The sequence below is a fragment of the Rhineura floridana genome, chromosome 12 (assembly GCF_030035675.1).
Source record: "Rhineura floridana isolate rRhiFlo1 chromosome 12, rRhiFlo1.hap2, whole genome shotgun sequence".
NCBI lineage: Eukaryota > Metazoa > Chordata > Lepidosauria > Squamata > Rhineuridae > Rhineura > Rhineura floridana.
This window is the reverse complement of record NC_084491.1, coordinates 24,360,403-24,379,805: the sequence shown is the minus strand read 5'-3', so window position 1 is coordinate 24,379,805 and position 19,403 is coordinate 24,360,403. Positions and strand designations below refer to the sequence as shown.

The window sequence follows — 19,403 nt, the reverse complement described above, 5'->3', positions numbered from 1 at the left end:
GCATCACTGATGTTGTGTTTTTTTAAACAACCCAAACCCTAGAAATGTTAACAATATGTCTCAAAGCTTCATAGGTTTTTTTTGGTTCTAACCTGCAAATTTTAATATTTCAAGGATGTATATTTGTTCACTGGGTTGTACCAAGCATAAGATCCTGACATCTAGAAACTTTCTGACAGTTGGCATTTTGCCACCACCTTCTAGCCAGCAAGTTCTACATCTGTTCAAAACAACATTATGTAACACAGAAATGCAGAAGACAGTTAAAAATGACAACACCTGCAATGTATAACTGCTTAAGGCTGCAATTCTATCCACACTTACCTGAGAGTAATTCCTGCTGCACTCAATGGGCCTTGTTTCTGAGGAGACATGTATAGGTTTGCCGTGTAAATCAGGCAATTCTGCACAGATATTGTATCACATTTACCCCTCTAAAATCCGCTAAATCTGCCTTTACATCCACAATCTCATAATTCCAAATCTCTAACAACAAAGAAGTACAGAAAGATTTGAAGCTGCTGTATATGTCTTCTGTGTGTGCCTTCCTCCATGGAAGACGCGGAGAGTGGCAACATGAGAACAGGCCTTTTCAGTGGAGGGTCCCCATTTATGGAATGCTCTCCCCATGGAGGAAAGCCTGGCGTCATCACTATCTGTTTTTAGGTGACAGGCAAATACATTCTCCCAGGCCTCTGGACCTTCATTCTCTGTTTAATTTTTAGTGAGTTGGATTTGCTCTTATAGATATTATTGGTGGATTATTCTTGTTCTTATAAGAACAAACATTAAAAACAAGCGTAAATTGCTTTGAGTTCACCTTTCTGGGGGAAAAGTGACATCATCATCATCATCTTGAGAGTCAGGTCACTGGTCCATCCAGCTCAATAATGTCTACACTGACTGGCAGTGGCTCTCCAGAGTTTCAGGCAGGAGACATCCTCTACCAGGAGATGCAGGGGGTTGACCTTGGGATCTTCTGCATACAGAGTGGCTGCTCCACCACTGGGCTACAGCCTTTCCCATCTTTCTGAGGACAGCAAAAAAAGCTCCTCTAAAGAAAGTCCTTTTTGGTTGCAGACATCACAAAAAAGGCTGGAGAAAGATATCGCCTTTGCCATTAGTGCCTTATGAAATCAAGCAAGTACTCTCGTAGTTATGCTCCAATGGCCTCAATATCATAACCTCCAGCAACTTCTCATTCCGCTATACACAACAATCCAGACAGGAGAGCTGACAAACTGCAAAACACCCAGGACGGGAAACTTGTAACCCTCCAGACCTTGTTGGAGTCCAGTTCCATGAGCCCCTGCCAGTGTAGGCCATGGTGAGTGATGATGGGAGTTGTAGTCCAAGAACAGCTGGAGAGCCACCTCTTCTTGTTGGGTCAACAACATTCTGAACTGCCAATACTCCAAGGAAAAGAAATAGCCAAAAGGCAGACATGAGCCCACTCACTGCAATTATAGATGCTGGAGAGAAACTTTACATTCAGAGTCATTATACCTCGAAATGCCAGTTGCTACAGAGCAGCAGCCAGCAGAGGCTACAACCTTCATGCCCTGCCTGTGGGCTTCCTTGAGACATCTGGTTAGCCACTGTAAGAAGCACGATGTCGGACAAGATGGACCATTGGTCTAATCCAGCACGGCACATGAAGAAGAAGGCTATCAATGGCTACTACTACAGTGGCTATGTTCTCTCACTTGTTGGAGGCAGTATGCGTCTGAATACCAGTTGCTGGGAATCACAAATGGGGAGAGCGCTGTTGCATTCAGGCCCTGCTTGTGGGCTTCCCAGAGGCATCTGGCTGGCCACTACGAGAACAGATTGCTGAGCCTTTGGCCTGATCCAGCAGCCTCTTTTTTATGTTCTTATGTTCCTAACAGGATGTTGAACTAGCTGCACCTTTGGCCTGGCCCTGCAAGGCTGTTCTAATGTTCTTCACAGGATGCTGGACTAGGTGGGAATTTGGCCTGATCCAGCACGGCTCTCATGTTCTTAAAAGAAGCCAATGGCTTGGCACACTGTCCCTTGTCCCTACACATGTCCTAAGAATGTCTCCAGGCGAGGACTTTCAAAAACCTGGTTAGCCCTGCCTGTCTCTTTGATTTCTATGCTACCTCCAGTAACGACATAACTCCCCTTTTTCCCTCTTCACATAAGTGCAGGTTAGTAGAGGCATTGACTTATACACAAATGCCATGCCAGCAGGCACACTGGATGGTCCCCACTTACATGACATGCCTCTGCAAGAGGCAGAAATCAGGTCTTATCTGTTGCACAGTCCTGCATTCCCATCTCTTTATTTTCTTTGAGAGCTACCAGATCATCCCCTGGAAAGCACAGTCTAAGCCAGCCTTTCCCAACCAGTGTGCCTCCAGATGTTGTTGGACCACAATTCCCATCTTTCCTGACCATTGGCACTGCTGGCTGAGGCTGATGAGAATTGTGGTCCAACAGCATCTGGAGGCACACTGGTTGGGAAAGGCTGATCTAAGCTGTAACTGCCCTGCCTGCCTCTCAGATCTTACCTCTCCAGTGCTGGGAGTAGGGATTTCCGCCATGGGAAAGTTTTCAAAGAAGAGGTGGAAAGAAAGGAGTGGGAGAACGTCCGCTTTGCATGCTGAAGATCCCAGGTTCAATCCCTGGTATCTCTCTGTTAAGGATGGGAATCTCCCTTGTCTGAAGCTGAGGAGAGCTGCTGCCGGTCAGTGTAAACAAGACTGGGCGAGATGGATTAATGGTTTGACTGGGTATAAGGCAGCTTCCTATTTTAGGACTTACCCAGATGATGACAAAACCCCTAGGCTTTCCCCTTAGCAATGACTTTTTGAAACCAACATTTTGTTAAAGAGTGTTCATTGGTTTTACAGTATGCATATTTTCCATCATGATGCCATCCTATACATGTCTATTCAGAAGAAAGTCCCATTGAGTTCAGTGAGGCTTAACCCCAGGTAAATTGGGTTAGGATTGCAGTCTCAGTTCCCTGATGCAAAAAGTGAAAACTGCCAGATGCACTATAAGAACTGATGCCTTGCAGAATGCAGCAGGGCTGATAGGTGCTAAAACCCTGGACATCTACAGGGGTATAAATGACAAAATCCTCCCATCTCTCTTCCTGGCTCAAGTTTACAAAACAAACCAGAAATATGCATGTGAGCTAAGGTATACTCAGAATGTGCACACAATGAATATTCAGCAATAATAGCACCATCTATCCACACGCAATAGAGGACCGGGTGGGGTGGGGTGGGGTGGGGGGAGGGAGAAGGTTAGCTTTTCTGCCAGGAGATTGTTGTTGCTATTAAAAATGGAACATCCGGAAAGGTCCATATCTGTTCACTCGGGTTAAATATATTAAAATGCCAGGATGAGCCTCTGCACTCAGAGTGAGCACTGTTTCATGCACAATGCATTTTGCAGCATTTTGCTGGTCCCCACAGACAGTTGTCAGTTAAGACATTACACGATGAATGGCCAGCTTATTTTCTGCACACAGGCATCAGTTTCTCAAGACTGCAGTCCTAAGGATGCTTAACTGCAAGTAAACCTCGGGGGGGGGGCATCCAGCACTGGGTCTTAACATAGATTGAAATGTGCACTGACCACATCAAGATGACCACATCCTGGGCATATTATCCCTCGCCACACAGACATTTTATCAGAGGCATGTTATCCCTCACATCGATTCCACTAGCACATAAAAGATACAATGTCACAAAACCAATCAACAGCTCTAGATCTACATCTCCATGCATCTTACCAGAAGTAAGTTTCATTATGTATGCATTGGGGGGTGGGGGGTGCCGAGTAGGCACACCATAGGAGGGAAAAATCAACAAAAGCCATAGCTTTCATCATGCTCCCAGCATACACAAATCCACTCTTTCTCCCAAGCCAACAGTTTTCAGCACAGATGACAAATTCCAAAGGAGTAACCGCATTAGTCTGCTGCAGCAAAAACAGCAGAGTCCTGTAGGACTTAAAGACGAAGATGTTTAGTGTGGTGTAAGCTTCCCATGTATCCAATGACCTGGCCCACAAAAACTTATATTTTACAGTCTTTCAAGATGTCCTGCAAAGCTGCGCACACACTGTACATTTAAAGCACATCTCCTCGACCCCCTGCAAAGAGTCTTGAAAACCATTGCATTTCATAGAGCTATGGTTTCCAGCACCCTTAACAAACTACAGTTCCCAGGATTCTTAGCGGAAAGCAATGTGCTTTAAAAGTATGGTGTATTGTCATAGCAGCTGTGCTAGAATAAAGAAAGATGTCCTATATTAGCTGAGACTGTTTGTCCATTTAGTGGAGTGTTATCTACTCCGGCGGCAGTTCTCCAGGGACTCAGGCAGAGGTCATTCCCTTCATCTGCTATATGATCCTTTTAACTAGAGATGCCAGAGAGGAAGGGTTGTATTCAACTCACTTTGATTCAGAGCAGATCCACTGAAATGAATGGCCATTGATTTCCATGGGTCTACTCTGAGTAAAAGTGAGTTGAATACAATCCCAAACCTGGAACCTTCTGCATGCAAAGCAGGTGCTCTATCACTGAGGCATGGTCCTTCCCACATAGCACTGAGTTATGCTTCCCAAACGGGGTCACTCATCAGGATGGAATCGGTGCAAGTGTGTTATAGCTCAGTGGCAGAGCATCTGCTTTGCATCCAGAAGGTCTCAGATTGAATCCCTGGCATTTCCAGATATTATTATTTATTATTGCTGTTGTTGTTTATTAACATTTATTGCCTTCCCTTCACCCAAAGGTCCCAGGGTGGGTTACAACAATTTTTAAATGCAGCATTAAAAACATCCTAAAATCACAAAATAGGGTAGTTCCTAAAAAAGAGCTGCTGGCAGTCAGTGCAGACAGTACTGAGCTAGGTCAACCCACGGTCTTTCTCAGTGCAAGGCAATGTCTAGTTGTGCAGGCATGGCAGTTTTATGACAGCCCTGAGTTTCATTATCATAACGCTAGGCACTGTAAGTATGCCCAGCATTATTTTCAAAGGCGTGTGTTCCATGGACCCTGAGGTGCCTGCGTTCCTGGCTCATGAAACCACAACATTCTCCCAGCCATGCTGGGCACAGATGTGCGTACTGATGGGCCAGTGCGCCCCATGTCTGGTTTATGCGTGTCCACACACACACATTCTTTCAAGAGCTGTCAAAGTGCTATACTGTTAATTATACCCACCCTGGGCCAATTTTGCTACCATACCCAAGCCATGCGATGCACATCATGTGCGCATGGGCACATTACGGATGCGGTGCACTGAGTAGACTGTTTTTGTCCGTCTGGTCCTCTGTTTACACAACAAGCACAGTATATTTTGCAAGGGGGGGAATGAGAGAAGCAACGGTAAACAACTGAATTTGAGAAAGGGCTGTAGCTCTGTGGCAGACTAGGTTCAATCCCCGGCACCTCCAAGGAGGGTTAGGAAGGTCCCCATTCTGAAAGAGAAGCTGCCCGTCCGTGCAGGCAATACTGAGCTGGATGGACGAACGGTCTGGAGTCTATATAAGGCAGCTTCCTGTGCGTTGTTCCTAACGCGCTAATCCCGGCTCTGAAGTCCCAGCCACTTCATCCCCCCCCCCCGCTGCCGTGTGCCTTGATCCTGCTCCTCCACGCGCCACCCTTACCTGGCGCTGCCTTCTGCCTCCCCCCGCTCCAGCCAGTCGACGGCGCTGCCGCCACCTCCGGAGAGCAAGTCCCAGGCAATGGCCCCGCCGTCTCCTTTTGCTGCGGGCCGAGCCAGGGCTGCTTTAGCGCCGCGACGGGAGTTGCACGGAATTGGGGGAGCGAGCCAGCGAGCGAGGGAAGAGTGGGAGGGAGAGAGGGGAGGGGAGGAAGGCGGAGCGGCGTTTTGCATAGGCGGCGCTAATTGGTTGCTTCACAGGGTTTGGCCGCGCGGGGAAGAGGCTTTGTGCGCACCCGCCGGCAGCTGCCCTGCGTGCGATGGAGAGGGTGGCAGGACTGGGGGGGTATGTCATCATATGTGTCCCCAAGGCCCGGCACGTGCCGGCTGCCCTCGCCCTCCGCCTTCCCCACCCCCTCTGGGAGCGAAGGAGAGAGCGGGAGAGACTCCTGGGGCGGCTAGGCGGAGGGGGGAAGCGGCTGCAGATGGGCAAGGGGCTAGACTGGTCCAGCTTTCCCCCCGCCACCTCTCCAGTGTGGCAAAAGGCATTTTCAAAAATGCAAAATGTCAAACTCGCTCCGTCCTCCCACACGCCTTCCCTCGCACGGCCCCGATCGCCACTGTGGGGGGCGGGGGAGAAGTGTGTGGGTTGTAAATGCAAAGAGCGTTCCAGCGGTGCTGCGGATCGTTGATTCAAAATTATAGGCAATTCTTTTTTTTAGGCTCAGGTTGACTGTTGCTGTGTTTCCAACCTTACCTTGTGTTGTCAAGACGCAGAGCCGGTTTGATTCTGGCTAGGGATGGTTTTCAAAGGGAATTCGGCTAGTTGGTGGCGAGGAGGCGACTTATCGAGGTGACGGCTTTGAAGCCAGGAGAGCCGCTGCCAGCCAGTGTCCTTGATACTATAATAATAATAATAAAGTTTTATTTTTAGGCCGCCTATCTGGCCGAATGAACGGCCACTCTGAGCTAGATGGAGCAATGGTCCGGCCCTGTGTCCCTATGATCGGGGGAAAGGGCTGTAGCTCAGCATTTGAGCCACATGCAGAAAGGTTCCAGGTTCAATCCCTGGCAGGTCTAGGTAGGGCTGGGAATGACCCCTGCCTGAAACCCTGGAGAGCTGCTGTGTGTCAGTGTAGACAATACTGAGGGAGATGGACCAAAGGTCTCTTCAGGATAAGCAGCTTCCAATGTGCCTGTGATTGCTAGGTAGAATTTCCATGTTGGGAGGCAGTGTGTCTCTGAATACAAGGGCAGTTTGGGTAAATTTGGGTAGATTCTGGATTTAATGGGCTTATGCCTCCTCATTTAGATGATATTTTGTTGTACTTCACTCAGTGGTGGCTGGTGGTTCCTTGTCAGTGGGGCAGTGGAATCTGCTCTGGGTTTTAGTCTGAAGTTTCAAGAAGCACCATGGACAGCTCCTTGAAAGTTTGGACTAAAACCCAGAGCGGATTCCACTGCTCACTGACATGGAGCCATAAGCCACTGGTGACTGCACTCCAAAATGTGGTAAGCGAGCCCTGCTGTGTTTGGGGGTTCCTCCTGCTGACGGAGTTGGTGTGGTTCCTGCCCTGAAGGCACTACTGAGGGCCGTGGGAGGAAAGTGACTGCATTCATGTCTGCCTGTGCGTTTCCTTCTGTTTTGTGGGAAACTGGATGCTGGACTAGACTGGCATCCCTTGGTCTGAGCCAGCAGGACTCTTCTTACATTCTGAATTTGAGCCAGGAGGACTTTTGGTTTGATTCTTGGAAATCTGTGTCTGAAGTGGGGTGGGTAGCCTTGGCACATGTAAAATACCAAGTATTTGTATAAAATATAAGCATTTGAGCATATGCAGAATGTCTTTCCTTCTTTCCTCATCTCCCCCCAGCACACATGTGTGTGTACACGTGTGCGCGTGTGCATGCGCGCACACACACACACACACATAGAGTTAGGATGAGAGCAGGACTCTGAGTAGGCCTGTTTCATAAAGCCTCCCATGTATGAGTAGATTCACCAATATCCCCATTGAGCTGGGACAGTAGATTCACCAATATCCCCACTAAGGTTCCCAGAGTCATTCAGGACTTCAGTAAAAGAACATTAAGAAGAGTCCTGCTGGTCCAGAACAATCATCAGGCCCATGGAAATGGAAATGGAGTGCCTTCAAGTCGATCCCAACTTATGGTAACCCTATGAACAGGGTTTTCGTGGTAAGTGGTATTCAGAGGTGGTTTACCATTGCCTCCCTAAGAGTCTGTGACTGGCCCAAGGTCACCCAGTGAGCTCCATGGCTGTGTGGAGATTCAAGCCCTGGTCTCCCAGGTCGTAATCCAACACTCTAACCACTACACCACACTGACTCTAAACGTTTGGTGGTGTGGGAAGTCGGAGAGCAGAAAAAATTCTGTCATAAATTTATTTATTGTATACATTTTAGGAGGGCAAAAAAAATGGGGGGACAGCCCCCCTAGCCCCCACCCTGACTACGGGCCTGCCAATCACCTATTGAGTCCTGCACTCTGGCTCCAAGAACGGCCAATCAGATGCCTCTGGGAAGCCCCACAAGCAGGGCATGAGGGCAGTGGCCCTCTCTCTCATTGTTGTCCCCTCCAGAAACTGTTTCTCAGGGGTATGTTGCCCCTGAATGTGTAGGTTGCATATAGCCATTGTGACTTGTGGCCATTGATAAGGCTTTTCCACAATGACGTTGTCTAATCCCTTTTAAAGACATCCAAGCTATTGGCCATCGTCACACCCTTGTACTTTCCACTAGATAATTATGCATTGTGTGATAAAGTACTTCCTTTTGTCTGCCTGGAATCTCCTGCCAATCTGTTACAGAGGATGATCCCCAGTTCTAGTCGCCAAATCTGGCTGACTCTTTTAATTTGTTTATTTCTTGTGTTAACATTGAGAGAACAAAGGTGGTGGCCTCATGTGCCTTCAGACCATAGCCTGGGAAATTGGGCTTTCTGCTACAAGCAAACAACAACAACAACAAAAATCCAGTCTGTGACCGGAAGGTTGTTTTGTTTGCAGTAAACGCCACTAACTGCAGGGAAAGTTTTTGGATTTTATTTCTGTCAGTTGTCATGCGGATATGAAGACATAGGAGCACTAAATGTATATCCTGACATATTATCCTACCCTCACCTCCCATTTTTTCTTTAGTAATGTTCCTTTGTCTTATGAGCAAGGACCTGTTTTTTTTAAGGATATGTATGCATTTTATGTTTTAATTTTAATTGTGACTACTGCCCTTTCAATGAAAGGTTGGGTACGTTGTTTGGTTTTGCTATGGACTAACACAATAAATACTATTCAATTCTCTTCCTTGTAAATTGCTTTAGGAGCCTTTTGCTGAAAGGCAGCCTAGCCCAATACCACCCCTCCCCCATTTAAAATAAGCAAATAAATAAGTTCAACACTCTTACATGTTGGAGACTGACTGTAGTCCTATGTATCATCATCATCATCATCATTTTTCACCCAAAGGTCGCAGGATGAGTTATAACAATTGTAAAATCTGACATTAAAAACAATGTAAAAACAACCTAAAGTCCCAGAATAAGGTGGGTCCTAAAAATATATGTCTGAGGTGACAAAGGCCACAGTAAAGTGGTACATCTTCAGCATTTGCCTAAAACTGTACAGCGAAATTGGCAGGTGCACCTCGTTGGGGAGGGAGTTCCACAATTTAGGGGCCACCACCGAGAATGCTTTGTCCCGGGCCACCACCACCTGAGCTTCCGAGGGTGGCGAACTACCAAAAAGCCCCCCTCTGTTGATCTCAACATCTGAGAGGGTTTGTATGGAAGGAGGCAGCCTTTCAGGCAGCCTTTTCCTTACCTGAGAGTAAGTACCAGTTTAAATAGAGGAGTTTGCTTTCAGTCTTAGCAGATGTGCATAGGATCAGGCTGTAAGTCAAAGTGGGATACCCTTTTTTCTATGGGGGGAAAAATCGGAGGGGGGGTAGAGCCAACAGTGTATGGAGCTAGATGGTCACTCAGCAGAGCTGGATGTGCGCGTAGACAAAATAAAAAGTAGGTGGAGTCATTCTATCTGTCTGTGTCTTTCTGCCACCCTTTCTCTCTTTCTGCTGCCCTTGTCCTCTCTCTCCCCCTCTCCCTCTCCCAATTGTGCTCTCTTCTCAGTTTACATAATACACAAGGTGCTTGTCATTCTCAAAACCACAGCCTAAGACCTTCTGGGAAACGGTCAAGAGTATTCCCAACATGCACAAACAGTTTGGTTTGCCTGTAGCACAAGCACACTGTAAACACGACAACCTCACATCTTCTTTCGTACACAATGGGAAACAGCATGTTTTTGAGGACATAGTCGTCAAACACTCCTACGCCACACCAGACACAGAACAAGGGGAGGGATCCAGAACAATGATCCCCACTAGACCATGTTGCATACAAATCCCAGGAGTTGTCTGGACAAGCCTCAAAATACAAACCAAATGCCAAAAGACGAGAAAACCAGTGCAACCTGTAGTAACCACCGGAATTCTGACACTATCCTGGAAACAGTCCTGGTGCAAGCAAATATGTGAGGCCATGTCTATAAAGCTCCTCGGAACACAGGAAGCTGCCTTTTACCAGGTCAATCTATTTGTCCATTGTGGTATTGTCCACTCTGCAGCATGGGATGAAAGGGTTTTATTATTTATTTATTTATTTTTATCCCACCCTTCTTCCCAGAAAGCACCAATTTCCACACCCGAGACCTGATCATTACACACACACCCCGCTGTGACTCCTATTATATGATTAGGATAGGGGAGAAATTCAATTTAGTTTGCATTTCAAGGTGAACCTACCTTGTTTATGTTTTTCAAAACAACTGAAACCCAGCCATCCTTCACAATTAGCACCTCTCTACATTTTGCAGTGCAGTTCTCTCCAGCCAAGTAATGTGCATAAAAATGCATATATTAATGAAAATAGCACATAAAATGCATTATATAAAGGAAGATTGCTTTGGAAAAATATATGTATTAGGCAAAATTGCATACAAAGATGTTTTTATTAGGAGAAATTTGCACAAAAATGCTGCTGAATTTTCATGAGGACTTGTGTTGTTTTTTTTAATGCAAACTGATGTGGAAATGTGGAGAACTGAACTTGAGAGTGGAAAAATGGGAAACAGAGAAACCAAAATTGATGGATTTGCCCATCACTAATTGTGAAAGGGAAGAACAGGAGCACAAGGAAATGTGTAGTTGTTCTGTTCCACTGTATTTTAAGACCATACAAAAATTTCCTCTTTACTGCACCATCCATCTCCCAAGACTGTACATTGAATGTGAATGGAATGGACTGCCTTCAAGTTGATTCCGACTTATGGCGACCCTATGAATAGGGTTTTCATGGTAAGCCGTATTCAGAGGGGGGTTGCCTTCACACAAAAACACATTCTCCATGGCTGCCCCAAAATTGTGTCGCTCAAGCAAGCCCAAGTGATTTCAAAAAGAATTGCAGTGACTTTTTAAATTCATGCTGGGCTTTCCATATCTAGGCAGACATGGAATATTTTTTTTAAAAAACCACTTGCTTTATTACATTGCATTATTGATTTGCATCCCTATCCTGAGCACATTTACATGGAAGCAAATTTTTATTTCTTTCAATGCAAAATATACATATGTTTAGGATTACTGCCTTGCAGTGTGATCCTAAGCATCCCTGCTCAGAAATAAGTCTCTCAGAATTCAATGGGATGCTTAGGATTGTAGCCTTAATTACACAGTTTGGCAGGGAGTGAATGAATAAAGAGCCAGGGAACATAAATGGCACTCTAGTACAGCCAATTCATCATACAGGGCAACCTTTCCCAACCTTTGGGTTACCAGTTGTTGTTGGACTACACCTCCCACCAGCCCCAGCTGGCATGGCCAATGGTCAGGAATTATGGGAACTGTCATCCAGCAAAATCTGGGGAAACAAAAGTTGGGAAAAGGTGAGGGTCCTGCCGGATGGTCACTATTTTAGATACAGGACTCAATCACATACTGGCAAATTAAAGATTGCACAGCTGAAGTTGATTTGGAGCTCTTGCACAACAAATCCACTTCCCACCCCCAAATTGGAGTACAGCAAAGGCATCTGCCTAATGTCAATAGGAAGGGAGTTCCAAAGTGTAGGTGCTGCCACACTAAAAGATCAATTTCTTGCAACTACAACTAGAGAGGAAAGCTGTTCTGTTTGGCCAGTGATTCAGAGTATACCAGCAAAGGGCTCCTCTCTCCTTTGCCTTGCTATATTCTTTGCCTCAGGGTGAAGAGTAGTCTGTTTCTTTCAATGGATGTCGATTCATCCCCTTGGAATGTGCTGACTGGAGGGGCCTCTCGCACAACATGGGTCCTCCTGTGTCTGGTGTCATGCTGTCTGGCTGGTGATCATTCTCTGCACCTGGAGCAGTCACACCTTTATTTAACCCAAATCAGTCCTAGCTCCAGGGTGTGGGTTTTTAAAGAACAAATTAGCCCGAAATATCAATGTTTGCTGCTCTTTTTTTTAAAGTGAACCTGAGTGCCCTGTGGTTGTGCTTTCAGCTCTCTAAAACACCAAAGACAGCAACAGTGAAAAGCAGGGTGTTGTATATGGGTTCCAGAGCCCTCCATGGTACAATGCAATGCCTGAGAGGTGTTTCCTTAGGAATACAAGGTGCTGCTGCAGATCATATTGTATGCATGTAGGCAACTCACAGCCCATGGGGCTCATGCGATCCTTGCAGGCTAGCCCACAAGGGTACCCAAGTTGCCCCCTCTGCTGCCACAAATCTCCCATTGCTGACTTTTGGACACAATTGTGATGGGGAGGAAGTCACATGAGGTGTCATCCGTATGCAGATTGCACTCTTTGCAGCCTAGCAAACAGCTCTCTCTCTCTCTCTCTCTCTCTCTCTCTGAGATCTTTCTGCTGGGGTGGATGAGGGGGCTATCTTTCTCTGTCCCTTTCTAAGCATGGAAATCAAGTGAACTCTTCCTGCATAGGCACATAAGAAGTTGCTTTATACTGAATTAGACCATTAATCCATCTAGCTCAGAATTGTCCACACTGACTAGACATGCTAGGAATGGAACCTGGGTCCTTTTGCATGCCACTGAGCCAAGGCTCTTCCACGGGCAGCCTGCTGAGTTTTGTATGAGTGGGCTGTGGATGGGGTGGGAGTGTGTGGATGGATGGGTAGATGTGTGTGAATAGGGGATGGATGGATGGATGGATGGATGGATGGGTGTGTGTGTGTGAATGGGGCTTAGATGCCACCCATTTTTTGCTTTTGGCTCCACCCACCACTGGTGTGCAGCACCTGGAAGATTGCTAATGAGGCAACATTGCTGAAAAACGTTCCCTGTGCCTCTGCACTGTGACAGTAGGTCTCCAGGATTTGAGACAGGAGTCTTTCCCAGCTCTGCTTGGAACCTTTTGTATATTAAGCATGCATGTTCTATCACTGAATCACATCCCTTCCCCTACATATGCAACATACTATCTGAAAAATACACATACTACCTAAAAATAAAGGAGAGCCTACATCAACCTGGTGTCCCTTCAGATGCTTTGAACTACAACTCCAGGCTGGGGCTGATGGGAGTTACAGTCCCAACTTCTGGAAGGCACTAGGTGGGCAAAAACTCATATCCAACTAAGGCATTCTCAGAGCAGACCCATTAAAACCAATGGACTTGAGTCCATTACTTTCCATGGGTTTCAGTGGTGGCTGGGGCCCACTGGGACTAGTGGGGTGAAAGTCAGGGAGCCCAACAGTAGGTGGAACCAGAGCCAATGACAGACAGAGGCAACTCATTCTGGTTTTGTCCCATCCTCCTCCCTGCTGAATTCTCCAAAGGCAACCCTGGGACTAAGGAGGGGGAGAAAGCTGACAGCCAGAACCACCCCCTAGACTGGTTGCAAGTAAGGAGGCAGGCAGATGGGGATTGGCTAAGAGTGGACTAATGGACCAGCCTCTAACGCTGCGGGTTGACTCTGAGTATGACTAACTTAGCTGTCACCCTAAGGATGCTTTCACCTTCCCTTCAAGACTATTATTTTAAACATACCCAAATGTGTGCATATTTAATTGATTAAGCATTCAGTTGAAAACTCATCTGATGAGCTGACTCCTCCGTGACAGCCGTACTGATGACAAAAGTCAGCATTAAGCACTCCCCACTTGTGTCCTTGGCAGAGTTCTAGACCCTGTCTGACCAAGGCCAATAGTGAATGTCGTCCTGCTGTTCCTGACTGCCTAACCATACAGAACAGCCTTTCTGTTCTTTTAGTTGGTGCAGCCTAGCTAGATTCTTGACTCATTGATGGTTGGCATGCACTGCACAATGCCACATGCTGCCTAGTTGCCTTGAAAGCAGCCAGACGGAAGGTGCTATTTTGAGCTGTACAATGGGCAAGGAAAAGATGACAGGGTTCCTTTTGGGGGGGAGCAGACAAACAAATGGGATTCCATTCAGAAGGGAAAAAGCAAACAAAAAGAAGGGTGCTGAAAAGAGTCGTCAACAACAACAACAGTAGCAACAACAACATTTGTGGCTCGAGGGTAGAGATATGGGAGAATTTCAGTTTGGCCCAAAACAAAACAGAAATGTAGCGTTTCTGAATTTTGCAGTTTTTGCAATACTCCATCCCCTCCAAAAGAGTGTACAAAAGTGCGGATATTAGGCAAATGTGTGCATAAAAATTCATACTATATTAATGAAAATAATATACAAAAATGCATGATATTAGGGGAAATGGCTTACGACAAGGCATGGCTGCCCACAGAAAATGTGTATATTAGAATATGCACTAATGTGCTGACTGATTTTCATAAGTGTTTTTTAAACAAATTAACCAATTGATGTGGAAATGTGGGAACTGAATTTAAGTTTGGAAAAATGAGAAACCAAATGTGACCGATTCATCCGTCCCTACCTGAGGGTCACATCTGGGTACGGGAATTATATGGTTGGCAACAAATAGCTCTGCCAACAGGGCCTACTAAGAAGCTCCTGTTTCAAGGCTGTTTCAGAGTGAGGCAGCCTCTGAAGTGGTGATGCTGGTGGGTGGGAAGCAGGAGCAAAGTACTGGCGGACCTACCTGTATTTACCACAGCAACTGTCCCTGCACCTCTAAACTGGCCTGTTGCCCTTGGTTGTGGTGGGGAATGCCGTTGCATCACCAGTCTTGAAGTAAGATTCAGTTCTCATTCTGGTCAGCTTCTGTATGTGGAATTGGTGGTGGTGATGGCATGCTATCTTGTCCTTCACCACAGACAGCAAAGTATCTTGTGCCAGCTCTTCAAGATCACATTCCCTATGCAAGGGTGGGTCATGATTCATCTATTGCTAGGCAGTGAGTGGTATGTGGCTTTGCTGTGGGAGTTATTGTCTCTACACTGGTCTTTCCAACTCCAGCAGCGGATGAGACAAGTGGGGGTTAGTGGACGGGGTCATCACCAGTTGGTTGGCAGCTCCTGGGCTTGATGAAAAGCTCCCATGGGCCAGATCTGTCCCACAGGTTGTACCATGCCTAGCCCTACCAAACCAGCTGCAACCTAAAAACACAATGGGGTATATCTACTGCTGCTCAGAGTAGTCCCAGTGAAGTTAATGGACATGACTAACTTAGGTCCATTCATTTCAATAGGTCTCCTTTGGGTAGACCTTTGTTAGATGCAACCCACTGAATGATTTCTCTTAATGGTTCTCCCATAGCACTTTGGTGCCAGTCTTCCCTTTATTCCATGGCTGAACAGTGTGTCCTTCTTTATCTTCTTTGCTATCTTGAGAAATAGCCAGGTTCATACTTGCACTGCCTCCACCTCTACCTTTGCCTCCTCTCCCCTCCCTTAAAATAAATTCCATCCCCCAAACCACCAGTCGGCAAGCTGAAGCTCGCCTTGTCTCTGCTTCTCATCTCTTCAGTCAGTCTGACTCTCTTTAGTGCATTACCTCACCCTAAAAAATCACCTGGAGAATTTCACAGGGAGCGGCAACGGTGGGATGGTCTGGCGCAGGAGCCCATGAAGAGTTCACTGGATTGACTTGTTCCCTGGTGACTGCACCTCGAGCCAAACTTCCTTGTGAATGAAAAGTATCCCTTCTGTATGACACTGCAAGAAACAAGCAATGTAGCAGGGGGCAGAGAGTTTCAAAAGTGCCAAATCAAATGGGGAAAAAACTATCTCATGATAGTTCTACTCAGAGTAGACTCATTGATGTTAAGGGGCATGACTAACTTAGGTTGGGAGACCTAAAACCGCAATTTGGTTTCTGCTTAAATTGACATTGCTGTAGACACTGTGGCATGGGAAGCTGGATAAAATGAAGAGGCGTATGGCAGCTCAGTGGCAGAGCATCTGCTTAGCATGCCAAAGGTCCCAGGTGCAATCCCTGGAATCTTTAGGTAGGGCTAGGAGAGAACCCCAGTCTAAAATCCTGGGAAGCAGCTGCCAGTCAGTGCAGACAATATTGAGCTAGATTGACCTACTCAGTATAAGGCAGCTTCCTATGTTCCTAAAATGTAGACATTTGGTGAACATGGAACTCTGTATTTACTATTAATGGAAAGGGGAGCAACCCCTTCCTGCAAAATAATCTCTAAGTCAGTGGTTCTTGACTTTTTTTGAGTCAAGGACTCCTTTGAGAATCTGACGAAAACTATGAACCCCCCCATAGACAGACAGACAGACAGACAGACAGACAGACAGACAGACAGACAGACAGATTGATTTTATTACATTGGATGTTTTTCCCACTCAGTACACCAACCCTCTGGAGCACATGCACGGATCCCCCAGAGGACCATGGACCACAGGTTAAGAACCCCTGGTCTAAGTGTAACCCACCACAATGCTCTCAGTCCCTATTCCCAGTACGTGGATTTTCATGCATTGCAAAATGGCACTCTTAAGCAGCTTCCTAAGTGCCCCCAATCCAGCAGGTTGTTGGGAGCTTCTGCAGTGTTGCACAAAGCAGGATTGACCTTCCACACATCAGCTGATGCTCAGGGAGGTCAATTCTAATCAGTTCAGGTGTGTGAGAGACCTGAAACATGTTCCTCATCCCTGGACTAAATGAACTCCAAGGATTCTTCCAATTATAATTCTATAATACTGCCAGATTATGTTGAATACTCGGGGACATAACATCATAACAAAATCAATGGGGTGGAAACTGAAACTGGACAGAGGACTGTGTTGTGGGATGCTGGTTTTAAAGCTCCACTCAGCCGTAGAGTCTTAATTCACTAATAGGCAAAAAAAACCCTTGCAGTTTAAGAACGTACCTATAGCCAACAGATATTTCTATCAAACTTTAAAAAGCAGGGAAATTGGGCAGCTATAGTGAATGCACCAGGGGAGCAGGAGACCTGACCTCCTCTCTGATATCATACTGCCCTACAAATTTGTTAAAATGGAAACACAATTTGGGTTGGTCTTTCACTGTCCAATCTACTTCCTGTGTAGCTTGGAAGAATTTGGTAATATGTGCCTCTGAGCATATGGTGAGTGGTACAATCACCAAAAGAAGGGCTGCCTGTTAAACCACTCTGGCCACTGTCAGAGAAATAGGAGTCTCCTAAACATTAGCACCCTTCACAAACTACACTTCCCAGGATTCTTTGGGGGAACCCATGGCTGTTTAAAGTGGAAAAAAATGTCCGGCATGGGTGTGCCCCCCAATTAGCCAAGTCAAACAGCTGTGAGTCTGCTTTTCTGACAGTTGGTTCTTACTGAGCTTGCCCTGTGCTATCATAGACGACAATGTTAAATTTCTTAAATTAATTAAAAATCAGCCATACATTTTTTTAACTTTTAAACTGCAGAAGATGAAGGTCAAGGTATGGGTTAAGGTCAGTAATAGGATTGCAGATACTCTGTGAACATGACTGAGTTGGAATTAATTTCAACAAATTATGAGACCACTGACAGAAAAAAGCAACAGAGGTTAGGATCCCCCCCATTTTACACTTTGAACTCTGGATTCCCTCTGAGTGTTTTATGTATCACCACAAAAACTTAGAGGGTTGTTAAAGCAAGCATTTCTGCATTCAGGACTATAAGTTTTGTAAGGTTTTGTTTTGAAATGAGCTTATGGGAAGCAGCAGCATGACATGGGGGTATTTTCAATTTGACACGGCGGAACATGAAAATTTCATGCTGGTTGTATAATATAGACGTGGGAACTTGCTAACTGCAAAATGGACATAAAGGAGACCTCTTTCAGGGATGTGGAGAAAAATTAACTCAGGAACGTAAAGCATTTGAAATAGTACATAGAGTATTTGCTATTTCACACGCGTGCACACACACTATAGCTTTTTTAAAAAAAAAGACATTTTTAACAAAAGGAATCATGATTAATAATATGAATAATTTACTAAATGATACATTCTCTACCACTTTTGATTTGTAAAGGGAAGGGGAGAATGTGGGTTAATTCTTGAGGGACTGCCACGACTGCATTACCTGTGAAAATGCTTGTGGAAATAGCTCACTCATACCATCTGCTTGTAGGTAGCCCTGCAAATAGAAGGCTCCAGGCAACAAACCAGCCTCTGGTGGGCCCCATCCTACATTGGTGACCCCAGGTGGGCTTAGCTGCTGGCAGATGGCAACTCTGCAATCTGCTCTGGGCAGCTACAAGCCATTCCCTGTTAATCACCCATAATGCCCCCAACAGAGAGTGACTTTAGGGCATTGTGCATAAATAAAACGATAGGCAGCTCACAGCCACCATCACCTGGCATATGTGTGTGTGGGTAAACTGCCCAGCAGTCAGACAGCCCAGGGTCAGCTTGCTGGTGGCACGGTGGCCAGATGCCCATTCTATGGAGCAGGCTAGAGCAGCAAGACCCTTAACAACGGAGGCCTGTCTTCAAAGAGGGCAGAATGACATCATCTTCTGGGTCTTCTGGAGGCCGGGCTTACATTGTGGGGTGGCCTGGCTGAGTAAGAAGTAAGGGCCAGCTGGCAGAACTGAAAATCAGGGAAGCAGATGAAAGACAAAATGATATGGCTGCCTTCCCCTACCACTTCAATAAATGATGCAGAGACTGTTGCAAGCACAAGATGTCCTGTTCCAGGAGGCTTGAGGCTCACAGGGAAGTGGACAGAGTCAGCCCAAGTATCTTCTGGGCAGATCAAGTCAACTGTAGTTAGACAAAGTCAAGTCTTTTGAAGTGGAGGTCAGGAAGTCAGGACCATAGACAGCTCCCCCAGTGGGCCCTGATGGCTGGAGCTTCCCTCCTACTGCAGCTATAGAGGGATGTTATTTCAGCAGAGAGCTGAAGGCAGCTGAAATTTTATGTAGGCTGACAAGAGTTGGTCCTACCTACCTGGGGAAGCTGCCTGTCTTTTAAAAGGCCCTTGCCTGGTTTTCTATCTGTGAGTGTCTCCTAGGGCAAGGAGTTGCAAGTGCTGCTGGGGACCTGAATTCAAAGTTGATGGTCATAAGGATTTTTGAGGGGGGGGTATCTTATGCAGAATGTGAAAAACTGAGATTAAGATTGGAAAACAGGGAGAAACTGAAATGGGCAGATTCTCCCATCCCAACACATCAGGGATTAAAGGGGTGAAGGATGTTCCCAGACAGATTTGAGCCCTGCCATCTCTTTCCCCAGAAGCTGCTGTGCATGTATTAACCAGAACCATCCAAGTGGCTAGGTGCCCGAAAAGTTACTGTTGGAAGCACCAATCAAGGCTGTCATCCTATGCACATTTACCTGGGAGGAAGCTCCATTGAAAACAACAAGAC

At 46.2% G+C, this 19,403-nt stretch overlaps 1 protein-coding gene across 2 annotated transcripts in view; it reads right to left on the bottom strand.

Moving 5' to 3' along the window:
* Positions 1-5,810, bottom strand: part of LZTS1 (leucine zipper tumor suppressor 1) — a 53,636-nt gene extending 47,826 nt beyond the window's left edge. For both annotated transcript variants that reach the window (XM_061592972.1, XM_061592973.1), the window contains exon 1: positions 5,654-5,810. The gene's annotated coding sequence lies outside the window, so the exon portion shown is untranslated. The remainder of the gene's footprint in view (positions 1-5,653) is intronic.
* Positions 5,811-19,403: the final 13,593 nt, after the last annotated feature.